Here is a 17,723-nt window from a genome sequence, read left to right on the forward strand (position 1 = left end):
CTCGAGATTTTCCTCGCGCCGTGAAAATCTCGTCTCAAGCGGACCACGAGAGCATCTTGAGCAAACATTATTTTTATTTTCTCTGAATTCAGCTGCTGAGTCAGGTAGACAGGTGTTCGAAGCTGGTCTCTTGGCATACGTTGGAAATTGCTCTCGACATTCGACGCTAAAAGTTCGAAAAGGAACGTTCAAGGAGAAACTTCGAAAGTATTTTGAAACCTTCTAAACGTAAATATTAATCATAGAACGAAAAAAATTGCAAAAGGTTAATCTATATTATCTTCAAGGATATTACTGTATTTTGAAATACATTTTAACATCTGCTTCAATCATAAGTAATAAAAACCTATACGACGATATTCCCCTTTAATTAATTCATCCGCTGCACAGAATCTCCAACAAAAACCACCGCATCAATTTCTCCTCTATGCTAATGCATTTTAATACTTAAACAAACACGCATAAATGAATAATAAGAGGGAAGAAGGCGCGACTAATTCGACGCTCGAATTTCATATATTCAAATGCGGAAGGCCTTCTATTGTAATATCAATTTTATCGCTTTTTGTCCTAATTTTCCATTGTACAATACGTAACTGCGATGATAAAGGATAAAGTCAACGTAGATCCTTTCGTTCGTAATTTTATAATTAGATTACGCGCACTGTGATAAATAGACAGTGTCGGAAGGCGTATGTAGTAGTATGTGTTTGAACGATACTGTCGTAACATACTTTCGAAATGTAAATGTATTATGTTGTCCAAAAAGTATCTTTCTTTTACAGACACGTCTTTTACAACGACGCATCTTTATACAAACATGAAACCTAATTTGTCGAAGATTGTAATCTTTATTTTGATAGAACAAAATGGATCTTAGGTAATTCGATAAAATAATATAAAACGAAAAATGTTGTGCATCCATTATTTCCTTATAAAACGAAAGAAACTTTTCGGACGACCTAATATAAAGGTAAAATGAACTCGCTAGTTGCAAAGGTCACGTGCACGCGCGTTACGGTGAAATTGCAGCTTTTCTTTTGCAAAAAAGACGCTAGCTCCTCGTTTAAACAGCGTTGCTGGCTCTGTGTGCATGTTGTACAAATAGAAGCGAAACTCATGGCGTTCGCGTGTATATTGTGTATATTGGAAACGGAGTTCGTTGTTTCGAAGTTGATTATTCAAAAAGGAACTTATTTAAAGAAACGAGAAGTTTTACTTTTTGCTTAAAGTACGTACGTTACGAAATTATGTTAACGATACAAGTGTATACGATAATAAGAAAGATTATTTTTATTTTTAATCTCCCTTCGCTTGATGATAGATTTTTGATCGCTTTAAAAGTGTATTATCGTAGAAATTGTAAAGAAAAATTTGTTACACCAAAGATATGGTACAGCAAAGAAATATTGTTCCTTTCTTATATGAAAAGTTACTTCTATATCTCAAAGAAAGGTTTCGTGATTTTCCTGCGGATTTAGGGCAAATTTTCGAAACTCCAACTACCTTCCCGCTTTAGAAAACCTGTCTGCGATTTATTCCTAAGTTTCTCGCGAATAAATATAAATTCCCATTAAACAATCCTAAATAGACGTTAAATAAATCTATCGCGCGTCTACATTTAGAATTTTAATACACTCGTCCTTTAAAAAATATTATAATTACGCGAAATGTATATGATATTTATCAGAAAATACGAACAGAAAATATTATTGTATTAATAATATACATACTTGTTTCTAATGGAATATTCGAATGAAATAGTTGGAACTATTCTGACGAGGATATACTGTGATGGTCTGGCGATATCCGTCTTGATATCCGTCGTGATAGTCTTGCGAATCCCGAAAAGATTTCTTTATTAACAATACGATAATTCTACCAACACTATGAACATGATACTCACCGAGATAGCCGTGAGCCCTATAACAACAGAATCCTATGATGTTTGCGCGATTAACAGTTAAGGAATAACTAACAAAGGCGACGAACACGTATTTATACATTTCGTTCGTTCCACGCTTCGAACAAACAAGCAAAAAGAAGAAACGAAAGAAAGAAAAAAGGTTCCAAGGAAGGACGTTCTGTAATCGCGACGATCAATAACGACGCTGCCGATTCCTTTGACCTTTCAACGCTACACCATTTTGTTTGATATAATATTAAAACAAAGCTATAGCGACGTACACAAAAATTCATAATCGATAAAAATCAAAGAACCTTTCAAAGTATCTATAATAGCTGGAAGATAATAAAGAAAAAGTTATCTTTATCTTCCCTTCTGCGATGCTCTTGCAGCAGTCGAAGTTTAAACATTTATCAATTAACGAGGTAGAATCGACGAGGACAAACATCGTGATACTCTTTAATACGCGGACGAACATTTATCATGGAAAACTCGACATGCTACGAAACCAGATGGTATCTGTTTCACGAAGCACGTCAGTCTTATTTAAGGTGCTGAGTTTCGCATTATGAGCAAACGTACGCGAACAATTTCATATACGTGTGCGAACGTTCTTTATTTGGAGCGCGTTACGACCACAAATTCACTGTCTATGCGATAAAACGTGCGCGTTACATTGTATTAAGCGAGACACGTTCTATATCGTTAAGAACGTTTTATTTATTTCCCATATAACTCATTACCGATGCAATGTCATTGGAAAATCATACGCAGAAGAAGCTGCAGAGGTTTCGACCTCCACCGTGCGGAAAGATTGTGATAAGGAAATTAAAAGATACTATTAGGTTGTCCGCAAAGTGTCTTTCTTTCGCAAACGTGTTTTTTACAACAGGTGCACCTTCATACAAACGTGAAACCAAGTCTGTGAAACGTCGCGGTGTTCGTTTCAACAGAATAAAATGGATCGTACGTAATTTGCGGACGATCTAATACAAAGAACTGAGAATTTCAGACGTTGCAATCGATGAAAGCGCGATCGTTCATCTCGCGTAGCAATTCGATGTTTGTCGTATGAATTTCGTATGTACGATTCTGATATAACAATTTCGATTTCGAGTAAATATTAACAAATATTTAAAAATAAAAGAGAAACTAAAATTTGGAAAATTTGTTCACAGCGAATGCATCTATTTATTCGATATACTTAGCTACGTATGTTTCATATTTTTCGTAGTAATCTCGAGAATTATCGATCGATTCCGATTTCGCGTTACAATTTCAATTCCAAAGGGATATTAAATTATCGGTAGCAAGACGAGCGTTCCAGTAAGACGATTGTCAGGTTAATGAAATAATTTTGCTTAACTGGTTCCGCTGTACCGATGACAAGTTAATAAGGAACAGCTACAAACTTTCCTACATTCGAGCGAGTTTCAATGGTTTCCGTGTTTGTGTCGCTGCAAAGCGAGAAACGCGATCGTTTGACGTCTAAAGGCGCGTTTAGAGTTTATACTTTAAAGCAAACGAGCAAAAACATAGAGCGAGTATATTTCTCATTACTTTCGTCAGCAACTTTACAATGAAACTACTAATAATAAACCATCTTTTTCTCGAGTTTTCAAGTTTTTCAAGAGATTCTCGATACCCTAACAACACTTTTTTCGCCCTTAATTTTTCGTCTTTTCTATTTTTAGTAGCGTAAGAACATCTTCAAGTGAAATCATCGTTTTAAAAACGAATATCGCCTGTACGAAGCACCATTGTGTTCATCCGCAAAATTCTAACGACATTGTGGCCATCGTACGAAAAAATTCATGTCGCTTATGAATATTCCACGCTCCGCAACCAACTCGTAACAATTCCACTGGAAATTCCGCAAAGCTTCAGACGACAGAAAAATTCCAACGATGAGATATCAATTTTTAATTAAACGCCGAGTCCTCGACCTTGATTCATCGAGTTGCATTAAACATGCTACTTACGTAAATCAAAACTCTTTCGTTTCCTCTCGCCCCTTCCCTCTCCTCTCTCTCTCTCTCCCGTTCGCAATTTTCCGATGAAAAATTCATCAAGCCACGTTCAGTACCTTTTCAACGAGCAACATCGTTCCCTTCGACCTTTGCAACCGTTTCAAACGAAAGATACGATTCCGTAGGAAAGCGAGTTTCTTTCAGATTTGCCACCTCGAACGTTTTAACGAGTCAAAATTCCAAAACGATGGAAAGGGAAGATGCTATCGAGAAGCTTCAAATAAAAAGCCTCTGACTGATGGTTCGATGGAAAATGAACTCGTCAGGTTTGAAGATGAAAGGAGCTGCTTGAATAGATGCTACAGCCACTAATTTTCTCGCAAGGATCCTGAATATCGAGCGTATCAATCGCTGGCTTTGTTCTCCTCTTTTAAAATTACGTTTTTCTGTATGGACCGTGAAAAATTGCGCGGAGACGAGGAAAAATATCTCTGTTTTCGCAATTGTCTAAGAAATGCAGCAGCCTTTTATCTTTGCCTTGTAGAACCGTTTAAATTGTAATAATTAATCTTGTGTTCCTTCTAATTTACTCTATGTTTTATTATAGTATATCTGCATATGTGTGTGTTTGAAACGGAAAGAAATTGTCTGTGGTTTATGAAAATATTACGTAAATGACCATGGAAACGATACGACAATTTTAATAGAAAATTACAGAAAATAAAATCACCTTGCAATTCAAACTCTGTGATTCGAAAAATTAATTGACAAATCACAGATAAATTAAGTAACAAATCTTCGTTTAGTATTCATCAGAAAAGAATATATCGTATAAGTATACCATTGATCATATCTCAATGGATATCTTAATCTCGTTCATCCAATGCTTCAATCGCGCAAATAATTTGAAATTATTTATTACATTGGAAGAAGCAAAGCCTGAATTCGTAAGTTTATGAATTCGTAAATTCTCCAAACAGATGTGACCCGTTTGTTCGTTCTACGTGCTACGATATAAGAACGAAACCTAAATTCCTAAATTCGTAAGTTCATGTACTCTCGAAACAAAGCTACACCGTTTATTCACACTCTACTTCCCGCCTTGCCAACCTCAGAAGACAAATTCCAACGATAAAAAACGCTTCCACTTTACCTTCCGTAAGAAAACGACTCTTAAGTCAGCGTAAAACCGCGACGTAAATTATAGATAATTGGAAGCAGCAATCGTAAATAATTGTTTGGAAATTCGGTGCATTCGCCGCGGATTCGTTACGATACTTTCCGCGTCCGTGAACCACGTGCCGCGCTAATGGAACTCGTTCCCTCGTTTCACTTTCTCTAAACAACAAGAGAAAACCGGGTCTAACAAACGCGTTCTCCGGGCAACCTCTCTTTCGTGACGCTAAAAAGTCCACACGAGAGGGAAAAACGGAAGATGATAAGACGCGCGCACCTTCTCGGCCAGAAATTTTACATGCGAGTTCGATATCTTTAATTCGCGAGCGAGTTCCGCTTAACTCGTCGAGCGTCGATGCAAACGGGTCAAGGTAGCGTGAAAACAAGCAGAATGAGAAACGATTTAATAGAAAAGCTTGGGAGGAAAAAAGCTCTTGATCTGTTCCGTTTTTCAACGATTCGAAATAATCGTCGAAGGAAAATCCTTGAAATTTAATGTACCGATTTAAAAATTGTTCTCTCTGGCTCTTTTCTCGCGCGTGAGTATACGTAAAACATTTGATATTATCGGAATAACGATGGCAGATGTTCGATGAAGAAAGTTAGAAATATGACAGAGAAGAGGAGGTTTATAAAAGGAAAGATATGAAATTTCGGGAGTGGAGAACGAAGCGAGATAGATAGTAATTAAAGAAGGGAGTAAAAATTATGCAAAACTTATTATAGCAGCGTTACTAGCGGAGCTTTAGTCCTCGCGTGGCAAATAAATCGCGAACATCGATTCGCAGTCTCCGCTTTCAATTTCTACGATTTCTATCCTGGCAATAACAGTTTGCTAAAATATAAAATTCAAACGCAGCAGTATATCGCAGAATATAGAATTTCCCGACGTTTCAAACAATATTTTCCAGTCGAATAAAATAAAAATTATTTCTCGCACAACTCCACGTTTGCCAAATCGTACCGAACGATAACTCGGTTCGTCACAGGTTTCCATTCGTGTGGAAACAACGATTCAAAGCAGGCTGCAAAAAATTCGGCTAATAGCAAAAAATAGCGCGAAAAAAAATAATGAAAACTAATTTTGCAAAAATTAAGCATAAAAGAAACGTGTCGATAATTACTTTTTTACTGAATTATTCTTTTGCTCCGTTATTTTTAAAAACAATGATTTAACCAACTAGCGTTATAACGTTTCTCACAAAATACTTTTAGGGGATTCGTGAAATCGTATCGCTGACAAAAAATATTCCACGCGCAAGAGGATAGCGACCACATTTTCCTCGAACGTGTGTATACGCATTTTCCGTGTTTCCTACGCGAATAATAAACCAGCAGAGCAAATAGTTTCCAGCATGCAGAGAACATGGTATTAAATTCCATACGCTGCTATACGAACGAGAGGAATACTGTATCTATCAAACTGATTGTTTGGGAAATGAAATAAAATAGAGAATGGAATAAAAAAATATCGTAATACTTCGTTAAAGTTAACTTTTTATCTATTTCCTATCCGAACTACATATTTCCATATAACATTTCCATAGAAACGTTCGATCGTCGAGTCCTTCGCTTTTCGAAAGTATCGTTTAAAGTTGGAAAATGACCAACAACGAATAAACAACGATATTTAACGCTTTACAAATTAACAACGTAAGAGAGAGTCGTACGGCACCGACCAAAATTAATTCTGCCTTTTTTCACCGGATACTAACACTCTTATTTAAGTAAAAAAATGAATATAACAATTCTCTGTAACATATTGGATGACAACTAGACGATTGCGGATTTTGTCATTAGGTGGTAATGAAAAAATCCAATATTTCGGAGCCATATCGTTTATTTCCTTTGTTTTCGCAGTTCCGATGCGAAAAACGTATATGTTGACATGTGCGAGTATTAAAAGTTATTTCCTTCGAAGGGAACTGATATTTTGTTTCTCGGACAAACGCATGACCTTTTCTATTGGATTAATTTACTACCTAATGATAAAATCCTCGATCACTTAGTTTCTAACCCAATAAAAAAGATCATGTGTTTATTCCAGAGACAAAATAACAATTCTCTTCAAAGAAAATAACTTTTAACACTCGCACATGTCAACGTGTATGCTTTGCGCGTCGGAACAGTGAAAACAATGGAAATAAACAATATGACTATTACGCGTACTATATGTAGTTCACTAAGCGTAATTACCTCTACGAATCTTACAATTTCCTTTGTATATTATGCGCGTGATAATCTGAAACGTCCGCGCGTTTGTCGTTCAGAGGCGACCAAGCAACCGTCCACCAACACGAACTAAATTTTTTCTATCTGTAAATTCAATCTGTTGGTAGCTGAAGGTAAATTGCAAGATGTTCGTTTAATCTTCCTTCTAGGTTTTGCCGCAGAGAGATGTCTGAAATTCCAAAGCAGGAAAAAGGAAAATGCGCGGAGGAGAACACGAATGCGGCTTTCAAGCTACCCTGCGAAAATAAAATGACCCAGAGACAGGCCACCGAGATTTTCTGTGTTCCAAAAACGGAGAATGCGAGGCTGGGCGTACGTCGAAATGCGCGGACCAAGAAAATATGAATTACTTTACTCGCGATGTACGTAAAAGTAAGATTTGAATAGAAATATGTATCTCAACGCTTAAATATCTTTTTTTTAAATTATTAATCATTTAGACCGAAAGGAAATTTTTCAACGCAAGTTGTAACATTTTTACTCTCGCAAATTATTGACTCTTAACATCGAATGTGACAAAATAAATTTCCCTCCTCTTACCAAGTTTCATTTGTATTAGAAATTTCTTTTCGATCTTTTTTTTTTTTTTTTTTAATTATTAATCATTTAGACCGAAAAGAAATTTTTCAACGCAAATTGCAACATTTTTACTCTCGCAAATTATTGACTCTTAACATCGAATGTGACAAAATAAATTTCCCTCCTCTTACCAAGTTTCATTTATATTAGAAACTTCTTTTTAAATGTTCATTCTTATTGTAGCCCACCCAAAGCGCATATAAACGTAACACAAAGATCTTAGAGCGATCGGTACGACGTTAAAACAATTTTGGATTGGCAACCAAGTGATTGCGGATTTTGTAATAACCACCTAACGACAAAGTCCGCGATCACTTAGTTGCCAATACAATATACATTGTAAATGAAATTTTCGTCAGCGAGATAAATTCGACACGCTAATATTTTCTACGCTGCTGTCTTTTGCTTATTTTTCTTCGATAGATGAAAGAGCTGGCGTTCCATCTACATCTATTCAGAGGGTTAATTACGAGAAATTTGATACTACTATCTATCTATTGGATTGGCAACTAAGTGATTGCGGATTTTGTAATAACCACCTAATGATAAAATCCGCAATCACTTAGTTGCCAACCTAATAACAGCGCAACGTCCTTCGACGATTCTACGATCCGCGACTTTATGTCTCTTCGTTTCACGCTGCCACAATTCTGTCTCCTGTCTTTTCTCACGCGAACGTTCCTTCTCCGTGACGATACACCGAACCATCGTGAAAACCGATAACACATGAAAAATACACGATTGGATCTGGTCACGAATCGAACGCCGACTAATCCCCATGGTCGTCATAGTTTCATCCAAAACCGTATCGTCAAACCGGTATACGATTAATCGATAGAAAATGATCGTTCATGCAGATAATTAAGAAGAGATGACAGAACGATGATAGGACGACACGAATCACGATATTCCGATCGGTCGAGTGATAAAGGCCGGTTTGCTGTGTAGCTCGATAAATATCCGATCGACGACGCGCGCCAACCTGCTACGTGTTACAACCCCTTGACAAAAGCTCGAGGTAGGGTAACGAGAGAGGGCAGAACCGTGGATCGATAACGCGACGAAGATGGTGTCTGCGAACAGGGATCAACGAATCGTGCGGTTATTACCGTCGAGGTACGACGTACGAGTTTCGTCGAACGTATTTCAACAAAATAATGGCTTTTTTGAAACTCGTTCGATCAACCGATTTTTGAAAATATGTACGGTCACTCGTGGAAAATGTATATAACGTACGATCCTATAGGAAGCTTTTATGAACATTACGTAAGCTATGCGCGTTTGAAACATCGCGAGGAAACTCGACTGTCTTAAGAAATTTGGAAAAACATATAGAAATTAACTGGATTAACCAGTTAACTGTTGCGACCGCTTTGAAAATTTTGAAAAGCGCGTAGCTATTGGGTTGCAACTAAGTGATTGCGGTTTTTGTCATTAGCTGGTACTGACAAAATTCGCAATTATTTAGTTGCCAACCGAATAAATGCGGCAAACAGTAAACGATGACGAGTATACTCGTCAAAAACAGCTAACTGGTTAAGTAGAAATATATTACAGAAAGAAAAAAGACACTTTTTTAAGACTTACACCGAAATTTGGGATTTGCGATTATTTAAACGATTTAAAGTAGAAGTAGGAAACTTTGTAGGATACATTTGATGCTTTTTAAATTGAATACAATCGTACAATGTATGTGACGAAAATTGAGAAACAAGAAACAGAGAATATACCGTTCAACTTGTATTTCTGCTATATTCTTCGTTCGATAAGATCGATAGGTTAAAACGGACTACGATTTTGAACGTTTCGAAGGAGGAACTGATTTCGCGAAAATTCATTTCTTAACGATTTATAAGGATTTTCGAGGAAATCGCCTCTCGAAACGCTCCGAGCCTGCTTCGTTTGTATTTTTGGAACGCACAAATCGCTACCAGGGAATATTTGCTTCCATCTTGAGTTCAAGTGATGCGTTATTTTTTAACGCCACTCGAGGCGATCCTGTCGTTGAGCAGATGCATACGACGTTAAAAAAGAAGAAAAGCCAGTTACATGCGCTTCTTCTGAAGAGATCTTAGATTGTCCAACGTATTCGTGTTTCTAATTTTAAATTTCATATCCGGCTCTTAATATTTCTCATTCCTCGTTCGGTCGTAAAAGACAGGATCGCGTACGTTTAAACATTTATTGAATTGGCAACAAGGTGATTACGAATCTTGTCAATATCATCTAATGACCAAAATCCACAATCACTTAGTTGCCAACCCAATAGTAAGTACACACGTATATCAATTTCCCTATGGAGATATACGAGCATGATTAAGTCAATATCGAAAATACATTGCAATGGAATCCTTTACATCGTTGTTAGACTGTGGATTTTTATGCAAATACATATTTTCGAGAATGTAATTGAGAAAACAGAATCTACGTAGACAATTGTTTCATTCGTTAACACTGGAACTACCGATAGTTAACACGAAGCTATTTCTACCAAACCAGTGAAAATGACTGATCTTTAAGAAATACGTAATAATAGAATATTTTTATATTTATTGATTTACTACTTTCTTACAGAAGGAATTCCATGTTATGTAGTACATTTTTGATACTATTAATCCATCTAGGATCCCTAAACGAGGGTTGACACATTTATAAAATTGTCGAGCCAATCATTTTGACTGCTGTGGTATTTCTAGCGATCTAGCGATCGATCCGCAATTTTCCTGATAACCGATATCATCGTATCGAATGATACGCGGTAAAAATTTGAAAAACGCGTGACAAGTTGTACAAAACGAGGAACCTGGTTAATTGGGCTTCGATAAACAGATTGCAGGACCCTTTTACGCTTTGACAAGTACCAGTCATTTTCACTGGTATTGGTATAAGTAGCCTTGATATAAAATTATTTTCAGTTTGAATACATAAAAAACAAAATAAAATTCATTATATTATTCTTTTAGTTGTCGTTGCGAAAGTCATTACATCATTGCGAAAAAAAAAATATAACATGAAGTAGGAATTTTAAAATAAAATTGTAAAAGTCAATTCCAGTGTTAAATATCACAGAAAACGCTACATACTTTGGATATTTTATATGATTTCTCGTATTATATGAATTCTGTGCAACTATGCAGATTTCCTATAATGCATAAAAATTCGCGGTCTAATTAACTATACGTTGATTAAATTAAAAACATAAACGAAAGGACGGATGTTTGGATTTACGTGGCAAAGAATCGAGGATCAATTTATCCATATGAATCGATATGTATCCATTGGAATTTAAATTCTTGATAGATAGGAAATTTCTCTTACGTCACTTGTTTTGCAACGTGATTGATCGGAGTTTCTTATTTGTTCTCCAAGTTGCCGCAACAACTAAATATAATTTGTTCCTTACGATAATAGCTTTCTTATCGGCTAATAAATTCTGCTCGAATTATTTTCTCTTTCTGTAATTCAAGATATCGGTAAATCGGAATTTCATCGACATTGTCCTTCTTCATCGAGAAACCCTAACAATCTGGTCTCGGAAAATATCACAAATTTATTTTCAAGATTAACTCTTAAATTTTCTCGTCAAAATTTCTTGTCTCCTTTTTACCAAAATTTAACTACCTGATCTTGTAATGTATATTTTTAAAAATTCCCGGAATTATGTTTCCACCTAGTCCTAAGATGGAACAAAATTTTCTAACATCTACCAATTACCTGATATCGATCTATTTGAAAAGAAAACGTAGAAATAAGTATGATATTTGAAGCAATTAATTTTTGTATACACACGCGTTGCTCGACTTCTCGAAAGAATTATTCGCCTATTATATCACATTTTATATGAAATAGACAGCGTCGTCGATCGTCCAAGTCAGCGAGATACGAGCAGAGCAATCTCTGATAACGTTTATCAACGACACGAAATTCCATTTTTCTTTCTTCTTTTCTGATTCTATCTTCGCGGCGAACTTAACAGCCACATATCTTCCGCTGTAAGTTCGACTCGAAGAGAAGAAGCTTCACGGCGTTTTCCACGGCAACCGAAATGAATTTTTCCATGCAAATGGGGAACTCGGTTTCAAACGTAAAGATTCCAAGCGAACGTAATCGCGCAACCAAGGGTTGAAGTTCTAAAGACAGGACAGAAAGTTTTCGAGGAAAACTGGAAGAAAGGGAGAGCTTGAAAGAACTTCAAGGAGCAAAGTTTTTAACCGACTTCTATCTTTTAAAATCATTTTCGTACGTTTGAATTTTTACACCGTCCTCTTTCCTACCATTTTATTTCAACGCGAGATATTCGAAAATTACGCTGATTGAATACATAAAATCGCTTGCATCGCGGCAAATCAACAAACCCTATGGAATTTTCGTTTTAAAATATTATTCATCGGATCGTGGAACTTGGCATCTTTATATTCGGCATCGCGTTCCATTTGCATGCGAAATTTCATTTCGCTATCACGCTCGAAAACATTTGTCGTATTTCATTAAACATATTAAGCTGTCCGAAAAGTTTCTTTGGTTTTATAAGGAAATAATAAACAAAATTTATATTAATTTATTGAATTATGCAGGAACATAATAATAGAAATATAACGAAATGGATCGTACCTAATTCAATAAAATAATATAAAACAGAAATTGTTGTTCATCTATTATTATCTTAGAAACGAAAGAAACTTTTCGGACAACCTAATATATCCCATGAAATTTTACGATATAACGCTATTTTAAGGTAAACGTCGTACACCATGGAATCAGTATGTTCACATACATATTGCAAATTGTTTGCTTTATCACGCGGTCGAAAATCGATATTACTTTTCTATCCGCTGAACGAGCGAGCTTGTTCCATGCGAGTTGATATAAAATATTCCGTACGATCACAGTCCTAAAGGATTACGTCCTTTTCGCCTGATACAGAAATTGGTAACACGAGGCTCGCATTTTCAATCAAATTCCCGCGAAACATTTTTTGAAACAAATAAATATTTTTTTAAAGTAGCTTTAACACACTTTGACCGCCACGTTGGTCATCGGCGCTTCAACTTCTTGCAATTGGAAAAATTGAATGAAAATTCACAGTCAGGGCATTTTGAACATAACCGATAAATAGAAGATAGTTTGACATAAAAAGTGCCATTTCAATCGAATGTTTCATCGAAATCATAAAAATAATCATAATAATGTTTACTAATATCTTCTACACGTTTCAACCGAATGTTTCATCGAAATCATAAAAATAATCATAATACTGTTTACTAATATCTTCTACGCGTTTCAACAATATACTCTGCTTACAAAGAAATAACGAACGCGAATGATTCGTTGAAATAAACGAAGCTTTGTTATAACATGTCGCTATCGACTGTTACCAAGGCGCCACAGTGGTCACCCGTGACCATCAGTAAGATAAACTGTCCATTGAAGAAGATTGTTGTCTTACATCGTCAATTTATTACTATTTTGCCGTTATATGCTTTGAATAATAAAAATACTCCCGTGGCGTCCTCAGCGAAAAATGTGATTTCGACGTGGCAGTCAAAGTGTTAAAAGATGATCGTACGTAACGTATTTAACTTTGTAAGTATAATTTTATATTAAACAAATAGAACAAATATATAAAATGGAATAATTAAATAAATTTCAAAAACAATACGTTCAATTATAATAATTGTTGAGAATTGTGGACTTTAATTGCCAAAATAAAAGTAAAGGAAGACCAAGACTACACTTAGAATTTATATTAAAATAGTTTTAGATTTATTTAATAAACGATTTCTAGGATCTTCGTCGATATACATTTGCACGCGTCTCGGCAATTCCTTTGTCTCGCCATCTTCCATACCAGACTACCAACGGAACAATTACATTCGTCTGTTTTTCCAGACGCCGCGCACACACATACTTCCACGCGCTCATATTCGCATACGTGTGTCACTCCTACGCGGCCAATCTAATCTAACACACAAAATTATACATATCTCAATAATAATAGATATTGTGTGAACTATAAGCTTATAAATTCCAGCGCAGTAAAATTAAGATAAGCTGTCCTTTGCCATGAACTAATAATTTGCCACGTTCTTTTTAGTAAAAAGGTTGCCGACTATTGGCCTAACTTACATCACGTTGATTGCCACGCGTGTTTTCACTGAAATCTCAGTCAGGCCACGCGTGCCGCAGTATCAAGCGTTCTCCGCTAGGTACTCCTATCGATATTTTAGTAATGCGAGTAAATAATTTTGTTAATAAACCATTTTCCTATTACTTTGATAACTGTTGAGGTTATTAGATGTACGAACAGAGGAACGCGTGGATAAATTGTAAAGTAGAAAATATATTTTCATACAGAAGTAAGTACAAGTAGGAAAGCCCCGAAGCCATCGTCGCCTGTCTACCGTTTATGGTATATGCCTTCGTCCCAGTCTTTTGTCTATATACTGTCGATGGCTTCGGTGCTTGAGAAAACTAAAAAGACCGAATGTAGAGTTATCTTAGAAGTGGTGACCACTTCGACAATAACAATTCAATAGTTTTATAATTTCCTCTGGAATATCTTTTCAAATACCTACGACGATCCTTCGCTAGTAGTCGAATAAGCGCCACCCGAATACGGGTGACGCGGCCCTACCGGAAACTTTACTGTCACCCGAATACGGGTGCCGTGGCAGTCAACGTGATATAGGTTGGTAAGCAAGCACACGAGTAACAGTGTAAGTCAGAAGGAACAGAATGAAAAATTGCACGATGCCGCGAGCCAGGCGGTCAGTAAATCTGCCAGTTGCCCGTATGGCATGACGAATAACTGGAAAACGTCATAACCGTATGTCATCGGTAAACGGGAATATCATAAATCGATTGATTTCGACCTCGACCAGAGAATTTTGGTGTCTAGCTATTTTACGCGTGCAGATATAGCTCTGCTTATAAATATCACGACAAATTACTGGTCTCGCACGAAACGTGATAATTGATCCAGATTATTGGAGAAACGATTAATCGGCTCAGCTCTGTCCTTCCATTCGTACGTATCTTCTATTCGAATATAAACGACAGTGTGGAAACGCGATAAGTAACATTTACTTTCTTCTATCTTCTATAGAAGAGAATTTTTTAATTCAACGTGCTATCAACCATACAGCACCATATCGTCTAAAGAATTTGTTCGTTTGATCAGAAATTAAATATGTATTTTTACTATCTTATATCATATCGATGAATCTACGTATACATAACGTGATTAGTCATTTTATTGATCTCAAAGGACAACACACATTGTCTACCATATGACTGCACGTTGCCTAAAAAATTGTTCTATTTAATTTAGCAACTAAATATGTATTCTTACTATCTATATCATATTCTTCTCATTTACTTGGTTTTATACGAAACTTTCTGGGTTTATCGTCTATCTTGGAAAGGTAATATTATCTTTAGTCACAGCCGGCTGCTTCTCTTTTCAACTAATTGTAAATCATATCAAAATATCTTCTCTGTCGCCGAACGATATAGAAATGCGAAAATCAACAATTGCACATACAATATCGTATCTTTCCCAAATGATCTTTATAATATTATCTATGCTCCGTCGTCGAGTATTTTACAAAAAACGTAACAAATTTCGCCTGAAAGCCTACAAATTCGTACTTTGCCAATGTTACAAAAATTCACAGAACATTCTGTACAAACATACTGGATGCTTTCGTTTAACCGCGCCACGTTTTTCCAGTCATCCCCCACCGAATTATACTTTTCCAACGTTGAGAAATATTGGGTTGGCAACTAAGTGATTGCGGATTTTGCCATTAGATGGTATTGACAAAATCCGCAATCACTTAGTTGCCAACCCAATACGTTCACATTTCGGACAAAGTCTAAAAAGAAATCTCAATGGTCTGCACAATTTTCCCTCTCAATTTTGCGTTACAAATATTACACGATCCGTTTGTTCGCCAAAGGAACGAGAAGCAAAACTTGAATGTAGAAATGAAAATTCGTGTTCGATTATAAAATACCATGTAGGTAAAAGTTTGTAGTAGTATACAACTTTTTATCGCGTGCACCATGTAAAATCATACAGGCGGACAAATTTCCTAATTTCTCTCTGTACGTCGCAACAAAAATAAACGTAATTCGCCATTACTAAATCTTAAATAGAAGGAAGAAAAAATAATAAAAAAAAAGAGAGAGAGAGAAGACTGAAATAGAAAAAATTTTAGAAACGTAGCTAAATTAAGGTCTGTCCATCCGTAGAGACTCAACATCTGTCCATTAGTCACAGAGAATCGACGTTTACGGACTCGAAAACTCCAAGATCCGCGTCAGCGTACAAAGAATCGGTAGCTTTGAACTCGCGGAAACCTTCCGCGGAATCCTTGGCCCAGATATTCGGCACGTGATCGAACGCCTGGTCAGCGTTTGCACGTAATCGACTAACCCCCGTTATAGGATAAGAAAACGATGACACAGAAGTAGTGGATCGTGATAGAGAATCGTTCCGCAACCTCGTCGTTCTTCCTGGAATGTGCCAATCGAATCGATTCGATCCCATTCAGCACGATCTTGCTGTTCGATTCGATTTACTCTCGTCAACCTTTGATACAAGACGCTCGAACCAAGCATATTGAATGTCTAAAACGATCGACGATATCGCGTTTCAGCACCCCATTCGATGTACCGCGTCCTCTTTTCATCCTTTTTGAGAATTCGAAACAACGTGCAAGACCGTTCGATCGGATCCTTGCCGCGTTACATTTCTTTCCTTCGAGAACTATGCTTGCGATCGAATAACCGACGAAATATGAGCAAAGAATTTTTGATCAATACGAACGAATTATAGCGCGCTTTAAACTGCATGAGATACGTGCAATTGCCAACGTTAATATTCGCACACGATGCTAGCTTTGTATTTGTTGGTTTGTATAAAAAGGGACGATTTAAATATGTTATTAAATATGTGTTAAATATGTTGTTCGACGTGTAATGTTACTTGTTTGACGAAAATACGAATCATTTATTCTAGCCTGAAAATAGGTGAACAGTTAGTTCCTGACGATGACGATTTAATTTAACGTAAATAATTGGAACAGTTGTAATATTCGAAATTAGTAACAAGTCAGAGAAAATTAGCAACGAGTGGCCGAGAAGGCAGAGAGGAGCGATCGTTACTCTTCGCTCGAACGTTTCCTCTCGATTTATTTTTATTTCCTTAATTATTCGATGACGGTGAGTAATTATCGGAGAGAGTGCACTTCTCCCTGAATAGCGTGCCTGTTGATAATCCGCGCTATTAGAGACCATCCTCTATGTACTAACACGTCATCGATCTTTTCTCCCTGTGTTCGTGGCTCCATTTCGATGGATAGAACTGATTCGAGATCTCTATCCTACAGATGTAGTCGATTCGAAATGAAAAACGGCCTTCTGTTCGTGTTTTAACCTTTCAAACTCCTATATTAATCAATCGAACCCTATTACGTTCGCACGTTTAGCACGTTTCCGACCCTATCGTATTCAAAAAATCTCTCGATCGATATAACGTTGAAAAAATTCATTATTTCGATCTTATTTCAAATCACATTAAAAACATATTAAAAAATATATATATTACCCGAGATAAATAAACTTTACCTCGCGTAATTTTTAAAAACATGTTCAACGTAAAATTGAAACGAAAAATCGTACGTACCAATGACACTTTTCCGTATTTTGTCCACACTGAAGGTATTTTTTAAGGTTAGAAAAGTATAATCGATGGAGAGAACGATCGAAAGAACAGGGTTAACCTAGCAGCGGTCCGCGCGTAAAAGTCATGGACAATGGTAATGGCGACGCTTTAACGGCGTGTCCACGATCAA

General features: G+C 36.4%; 1 protein-coding gene across 7 annotated transcripts in view; it reads right to left on the bottom strand.

Annotated features, from left to right (window-relative positions):
- Nucleotides 1–17,723, bottom strand: part of LOC139986319 (kinesin-like protein KIF13A) — a 157,990-nt gene that overhangs the window by 138,040 nt on the left and 2,227 nt on the right. The window contains exon 1 of one of the 7 annotated variants that reach the window (XM_072001544.1): nt 1,733–1,808. The exons of the other annotated variants lie outside the window; for them this stretch is intronic. The gene's annotated coding sequence lies outside the window, so the exon portion shown is untranslated. Of the gene's footprint in view, nt 1–1,732; nt 1,809–17,723 lie in introns of those variants that run through there. 7 annotated transcript variants of the gene reach the window in all.

This window comes from Bombus fervidus, chromosome 4 (genome assembly GCF_041682495.2).
Source record: "Bombus fervidus isolate BK054 chromosome 4, iyBomFerv1, whole genome shotgun sequence".
In the NCBI taxonomy this organism is placed as follows: Eukaryota; Metazoa; Arthropoda; class Insecta; order Hymenoptera; family Apidae; genus Bombus; species Bombus fervidus.